Genomic DNA, 7,991 nt, shown 5'->3' on the forward strand with positions numbered 1-7,991 from the left:
TTTTTTTTTTAATTAATGGTTTTAAAATTTATGGGCTTTGGGTTTTATTTATCTCTTAATTTGTATCAAAGATTTAGGGGAAAAAGGAGTTTTTTTTTTAAGATAAAATTGTTTCTTTAAAATGGTTGGTTTGGTTTTTTTTAAAATTTTAATTTGGCCCGGGGCTGAATTTTTTTAAAAGAGGGGGGGGGGGATGGGGCAAAAAGTGCAGCCTTTTTTTATTCCCCATGATGTGTATGTATAGGTTTGTGTGTAAGCCCTTTTTGAGATTTAAATTTACTTTATGTTTTGGTTTCGGAAACCCGTTAATTCCTGAATATGTGAATAGGCCCGGAAAAAAGAAGGTTAGTTAAAAAAATTTTTTTTGAACCCCTTATATAACAGTGAAGTAAAGAAATAAAAAGCGGTAATTAGGGGGGGATTATTTATTAGCCGTACATAACCTGAAATACAATTTTCGATTTACTCAGGGCTTTTGAAAAATTAAATATCGTACTTTATTTTTTTTGGGGGAAAAATTCATCATTGATTGGTTGTTAACAGTGTAAATGAAATTGGGGGGGCCCAAACGTTTTAGTGGAGAAAGATTTATCAAAAAGAGATTTGTTGCCCATTTAATATAAAAAGAGGTGAAATATGATTACGGTTTTAAAAAATGGGTTTCGCGAGAGAGAAGGTGGGGGGGGGGGGGGTGAGAGAGAGAAAAGAGATATAAAAGGAAGGGGATTTAAAGTTTATTAAAATCGGGTAATTTTATGCAATATATTATTGAATTTGTACGGATGCAGTGTTTGGGGTGTTTGGTCTACATGTTCGTATTCAGTCATTAAAAATTTTAGTGAAAACCCCCTTTTAATAATAAGGGTAAGTCCAAAAGAATGATGGATTTTCCTTTTGAAAATTTAGAGGTAAGGGTTTAATACGGAAAATCAAACGGTTTTTTTAAAGATCTGTACTATATTGAAAGTGTTTATCTTTGTGACAACCCCCCAATTAATCATGGAATTAATAATTATTTTTAAAAAGAAGATAGATTTGAGTTTATCTGAAAAGGGGTTTTGATAGAAATTGCTTTTGATTTATAACGTGATCACAATAATTTTAGAAGGGAAGTAATGACATCTGAGTTGTCTCCTTGGAGGCAGTCAATTTTAAAAAATTTTAAATGGGTTTTTTTCTCTAATGTTTTTTTTTTAATTTGTTTTTTTTTTAATTATCATTTTTGTTTTCGAAGGTATTTTTTGAATTTGAGAAATTAGGAAAGGGAAATGGGAAGTTGAACAGTAGATAATTTGAGTATTTTTCCAAATTTTTATGATATTGATAATATTTCTAGAAATGAATTTTGGTGGGGTTTTGTAGTATTTCAATTGAGAAAATGAATAGTAATAGAAATTATATTAAATAAGAAAAATTTATTCTTTTTTTGGTCTTAAAAAAACACAACAAAAGCCACAACTTATGACCTTTATGTTTTTTACTGCCTAAACCCTAAATACATAGTTTTCTAAAAATATTATTAAACCGATTTATATAGCGCCCTCTTAAAAATAAAGTTCAAAGGGTTAAAAAAAGATACGCAGCCCAAAGGGCGCGAAATTCCTTAAAGTCAGAAGAGTGAGTAAAGCCCCCGAAAAACGAGAGAACGTTTTAGATAAAGACTGTCAGAAATTTTGTGTTGTTGTTAAAAACGGGTTTTAAAACCCCTAAGTTGTAAAATTTATAAGCTTAAACAAGTTTTAAATCCTAATTGTTTGTTTTTAAACCCAGTTGATAAAAAAAACCCGAGTTAGAGAGAGAGATGGTCAAAAAAAATTAGGTGTTGACAGGTCAGGAATTTTACACAATTTTATGAGAGTTATCAGTTTTGGTCGGCTTTTTCGAGAGAAAGACGCATGTTATAAAAGAGATTTTTAACGTTTTTTAGGTATTTGGTGGCTCGTTTTGAAGGAAAAATTTGTTTCTTGATTATTTTGTTTTGGAGATTTTGGGGCGTAATTTTATTGACATAATGTTATTTGCTCGGCGAATATTTTGGTTGTTTGGTTTTTTAATTTGGTTTTTTTTTTGAAGTTTTATACTTGGTTGTTGGCGGTTTGGAATTGTTGGTTTTTTGTGAATTGAGTTTATTTTGGGGGTTGTTTGAATGGTGTGTTGAGGGTTCTTTTGATTTTAGAGGGGTATAAAATTTTTTTCTGCAGTTTTTTGGGGTATTTTCGAATATTTTTTTGTTGAGTTTTGAGATTTTAAAAATTTGGTTTTGAATGGTTTTGGTTGAAGTTGGTGGGAGCTAAGTATTGAAATTTGGTTAATTTTTTTTATCATATTACCTGGTAATTGATAAAGTTTGAGAAAAGCGGTGCAAATTTTGTTATACTTGTAGACGAAAGTTTTTGGGGGTGTTTTCTAGGTGTTAAAAAGTATCACCCTGCTTAAATATATAATTATATCATGAAAAATATACGAAAAACTAAAAAAAATCACCACGAAAAAAATAAAAGGGAAAAAATTTAATGTAGTTTCCCAAGGTAAAAAATAGAAAATGGGGTGCACAATACCCCCTTTAACCCTTGGTAAGCTGCCCGGCACCCTCAAATCTGACAAAGGGTCGGCTAAAATTAGCCTAGCTCTTTGGAATGATAGTTGGTTTTTAAATGCCGGTGTATGCACGAAACCGCGAAACCCTCTTTTGGGAAGAACCCGTACAGGCTTAGTTAAATGGGGACATCAAGAGCATTCGAAATTTTTAGTGTGGACCGGATTCGAACAGGACCGGATTGAAGTCAAGGTTTACCCCTAGACCCCCCCCAATAAAAATAGTTTACAAAAAAGCAAAATATTATTTAAGTGAGATAATAAAGATGTACCCCTAATAAAAAAGGAGTTAGCTAAAGTTGTTTATCAAAAGTGTCGGTTGATAAATTTCAAAATGTAAGTTTTATCATCGAGTTTCAGAGAGTTTATTTTGTTAGATGAAAACAATACAAAGATTTTTTTAAGTTTAGATTTGAATAACTCATTTGATTAAGCATGGCAAAACGTGTTAGGATATTGTAAACCGTATTGTGTTTTCCCCCGTAAAATGACTGAAAATTATAGGCCTTGAGAAAAGAATTTGATATTTTGTTCAAAAGACAACCCTTTGGAATTACAAAAAGGGGTTGATGTTTTTTCGGTGAAAAAGGTTTGAAGTGGGAAATTGTTTTTTTTATTTCTTTAAGGGAAAAAAAAAAAATAATTAGATTTTTGTCATTGTGGTAATTGGGCTGTTTTTTTTTTTAAAAAATGTCAAGCGTTAATAAGAAAAGTGGGATTTTTTAAAAATATGTCCATCTATGGCATTGGCGGTTTCTTTAAAATGAAATATCTTATATGAAATCATATAATCCAAAATTCTAACACGATCCGCAGCAATTGCTATATAATCATATAGCGAAATCGCCTATACATTAATCTACGATAAAATATGATTGGCTGTTACATTTCACCCCCCTATGATTGTAACATAAGAGATTCTACTTCAGTTCCATTACATACGAATTATTTCAGGGCCAAACGGTTGAAAACAGCATTTCAAAAACACAAATGTAATAAAAAGTCATGCTGACTTATGTGTAGGTCCGTATAACACGTTCTGATCTCAACAAGCGAATTCAATTAGCCCAATTATGATTCAGCGGTGACGTCATAAATGTATGACATAAAGTATGACGTCATAATGATGTGACGTCATATAAAAGTTAAGCTCGTCACTCGTAACACAGGGTCAACTCGCCTAATTTGATGATTCTGTTTCATAATTAGTTTGCGGGCTGTTAGATTACTAATTTATGAATACTTCTCAAAATTCTGATAAAAAAAACAAATATCTATACGTTCCATTGGCTATGCAACAATTTCTAACCATAGGGGGTAAATTGTAACAGCATATGACCCGAATGACGTATTACGCTGAAAATGTAGTACTGTAAAATGCGAATTATTTGCGTTGTTAGAATAGAAATAATAAGTATATTCCAATAATTTTATCAGTTAATAAAACATGGGCAGTCGTGATTTAATTATTACGCATCCAAACTCCTGCCCATATTTTATTAACTGATAAAATATAGGAACAGATTTATTATTTCTTAATTCATGTACCAGTCAATAGTGAAGTGTCTGCTTAAGATACAAAATGATAAAAACAAACAACATCTGAAATATAACGAGATGTTTCTATTAATTTAGACATCAATAAGTATAATAATTAAATAATGCATATTGTGTTGTAATCAAATCATTGAAATTATAAAAAAAAGTTTACTATTACATTGCTGTCGCTCTTAAATTGTGCAAAGTTTGCAGCAAAATGAGAAGAAAAAAAAACACGGCGTAATGTTCCTGCGGACTGCATAATTGTGTACAAAAGCTATTATCAGGAAAATAAATAGTAAGATAAATTTTTTTGTTTCTATCATACATATGTTCCATGTTTTTTAGAATAGTGTAGTACAATGTTCTAATAATAGTAACTTCATTGTTTTATTTCGTGCAAGGGAAATATGTTTCATTATGTAAATCGAATCATTTTTATAGAGCATAATGCAAATGACTTTGCTTTCGTACTCAAAGAAGCTTTGAAATCACCATACTAATTTTGACATTAATTTCCTAATCTGCATAAAATTCCCTTAAAAAATAGCTCAAATATTTTCATCAACATTATATTTGATATTTGTTACTGCATCAATCAAAATAGATCGTCTGTTTGACACGATTACTTGCAATAAGTAAACTGAATTGTTAATCAAACAAAATTGTACTTACTTTTCATTTATTTTCCACATTTAAAGTTAGCAGTGTAAAAATCAGTTCCGTATTTACGTTTCAAAACATTTACTAGAAATCGGCTTAAATTGCATGTTATAAAATATTGTCAGTGTTTTAGTCCTGTGAGCCTGTAGAGCGCGCAAGAATAGAGAAGAGATCAGCGTGGAAAAGACGGTATTCCTAATGACTATTGACATCCTCGTTTTATCGATGGCGGTCGATTAACAACATCTAGCAAATAATGAACAAGTAAAAGAATGTAAAGACGCTCTCTCACAGTGACCATCCGTGCAATTACGGCAAGATAAAAGGAAACATAGATCACGAGTGTTTTGTTTTTCCAGACAAACATTTTACCGGATTTTCTGGCTTTGAGTAGGTTCTCCTTGCCTTCAGACTGATATTGTTTTCACAAAATCTAATGTTGAAAGAATGCAAATAACCTGTCCAAGAACTTGTACATGTAAACATTGAAACAGTACAGACCAAATCGCATGTAAAAGTATTTAAGTCATGATAATTATAGCTTATTGAAATATAACTCGTAATATATAACTGTATTAACTCGCCTTGCTGTCAGAAAGTGTATAAGGTTAGATCATCCATTATATTTCGTCATTGATAAAAATGCAAAAATCCCATTTAATATAATAACATTTGTTTTGTTGCAGTTGTCTTTTTGTTTCAACTTGTTTATGCATGTTTTAGCTCACCTGAGCCAAAGGCTCATGGTGAGTTTTTGTGACCGCTCAATGTCAGTCGTCAGTCGTGTGTCCGTCAACATTTTCTAATAAATTCATCTTCTTGAAAACCACTTGGCAGAATTAAACAAAACTTCACAAGAATGATCCTTGGGTAGTCCCCTTTCAAAAGTGTTCAAAGAATTTAATTCCATGCAGATCTCTGGTTGCCATGGCAGCAGAAAGAAAAAAATTTAAAAATCTTCTTGTCCAAAACCGCATAGCATAGAACCTTGATATTTGGCATGTAACATTATCTAATGGTCTTCTACCGAAATTGTTCAAATTGTTTACCTGGGGTAAAAAGAGGCCCCGCCCCGGGGGTCCCAATTTTTACATAGACTTATATAGGAAAAAACTTTAAAAATCTTCTCGTCTAAAACCACAAGACCTAGGCCTTTGATATTTGGTATGTACCACTGCCTTGTGGTCCTTTTCCAAAATTGTTCAAGTTATTACCCTGGGATGAAAAGAGGCCCCACCCCGGGAGTCTTAAGTTTTACATAGACTTATTTAGGATTTTTTTTTAATCTTCTTGTCTGAAACTGCATGTGCTAGACCTTTGATATTTTGTATGTAGCATTGCCTTGTGGTCCTCTATGAAGATTGTTCAAATTGTGCCTCTTGGGTGAAAAGAGGCTCCGCCCCTGGGGTCCCAAGTTTTACATAGACTTATATAGGAAAAAAAATAAAAATCTTTTTGTCTGAAAGTTCAAGGCCTAGGCCTTGATATTTGGTATGTAGCATTGCCTAGTGGACCTGTAACAGGATTGTTCAAATTATGCCCCTTGGGGTGAAAAGAGGCCCCGCCCTGGGGGTCACTTGTTATATGAGTTATATAGGAAAAAATGCTTCAAAAATTATCAGATCATATTTCCTAGACTGTTTAATTATATTTACCTGATGTACCCAATTGATTACAGGTCACATTACTGTGACCTTGACCTACTGACCTACTTTCTTGTTGTTCTTTTTAGATACAGCCTTGAAATTTGGATGACATGTACAGTTTTGCATACCTATCTTAAAAACTGACTTTCAGTGACCATGAATGTGACCTAATGCCCTACTTTCTTAATATTTTAGCATCAGTTTGCCATTTGAAACATGTGGTTCATATTACTCAGGTGGACGATTCAGGGTCATCATGACCCTTTTGTTTTCATATTTGTTTTCGTTATGTGCATATCATTGTAGTGTTGCGATTTTGAAAAGGCTGAGTTCCCAAATATGGTAATTCATATTAAATACAACATTGAATGTACGTACTGGCTTACAAGACACAACACATTTCATCCACACTGATATAATTACGTTTTACTTTTTTTTGCATAAACATTATTAAAACGTGTTTGAATTCGTTAAATAACCAATAATATGGATATAAGTTTAGAACGCAATAAAGCAAAAATAATAGCAAACTCGAGTATGTTCATTAGAGGTGCAATGACCATCACATTCCCTACTAGCCTCGGCGTCAGTGAAACTCTGTTATGTACAAACATTAATTGGATAACATATTCCCATAGGACCCAGAACATATATAAAACTAAGTCCAATGCTACAAAATAACTTTCATCTTTCATTCGTGAATCATTTTTCTTTTTTAATTTCGATTTTCAAATTTGACTATGGCGCAAGTACAACTGTTGTGTCTGGTGTTCTTTTGATGAAAGCTATCCCGATTTCACAATGAAAAATAAATGCCAGCGATAAATATAGACTCTAGTTTTGACGATGAATAAAGGTAGTTCAGCACTTTTGATAAACCGAAAGAAATGGCGTAACGTCATTTATCTGGAAAACGCAGAATAAAGCCTGGATTCGGCGTACGAAAATGAAAATCATTTTATGAATTTACGGCAACAAGTGAGTGAATTTATTACAACGGCAACGTTACTATCTTATAGTCAAAAAAATGACATCAAAAAAATCAGACATGCTAAATAATTCCGAAAAATGCATGAAAATTAGTTCGGGCTGCGCGGATCGCTTTAATCTTGGTAAAATATCTCAAAAACAAGCCCACGGATCTATACATTTTATTCACCATATTGTAGTCCGTATGTTTATTTACAACTGTGAGAAGTTTCATCAAGGTCAACATTGTAAAAAAAATCTGTTTGCGAAAAAGTTATCCAATTTGTTTATTTTCCCGTAGACTCCCATTATGAAAAGTTGCGTGAGGTCCTACTTTTTCAAATCAGTCTAGCAAAAAATCAAGCATACGACCCTATTTTTTGTATTTACTGAATTTTCTAAGTATGTTCTGAAGTTTTGAAAAACCTGGGTTCAGTCAAATTCTACATTGTAGAATTCTTTTTAGATCCGAACGTGCAGAACTACCTTAACGTTCAATGCTAGAGCCACTTGCTGTACGTATGCAGCCAGTACACAGCCACTTGCTGTACGTATGCAGCCAGTACACAGCCACTTGCT

At 32.5% G+C, this 7,991-nt stretch overlaps 1 protein-coding gene across 1 annotated transcript in view; it reads right to left on the reverse strand.

Moving 5' to 3' along the window:
• Positions 1–4,940, reverse strand: part of LOC123523861 (uncharacterized) — a 57,557-nt gene extending 52,617 nt beyond the window's left edge. Inside the window, exon 1 of the mRNA XM_045301601.2 lies at positions 4,810–4,940. The gene's annotated coding sequence lies outside the window, so the exon portion shown is untranslated. The remainder of the gene's footprint in view (positions 1–4,809) is intronic.
• Between the last annotated feature and the right edge of the window lie 3,051 nt (positions 4,941–7,991).

Source organism: Mercenaria mercenaria, chromosome 3 (assembly GCF_021730395.1).
Source record: "Mercenaria mercenaria strain notata chromosome 3, MADL_Memer_1, whole genome shotgun sequence".
Classification (NCBI taxonomy): Eukaryota; Metazoa; Mollusca; class Bivalvia; order Venerida; family Veneridae; genus Mercenaria; species Mercenaria mercenaria.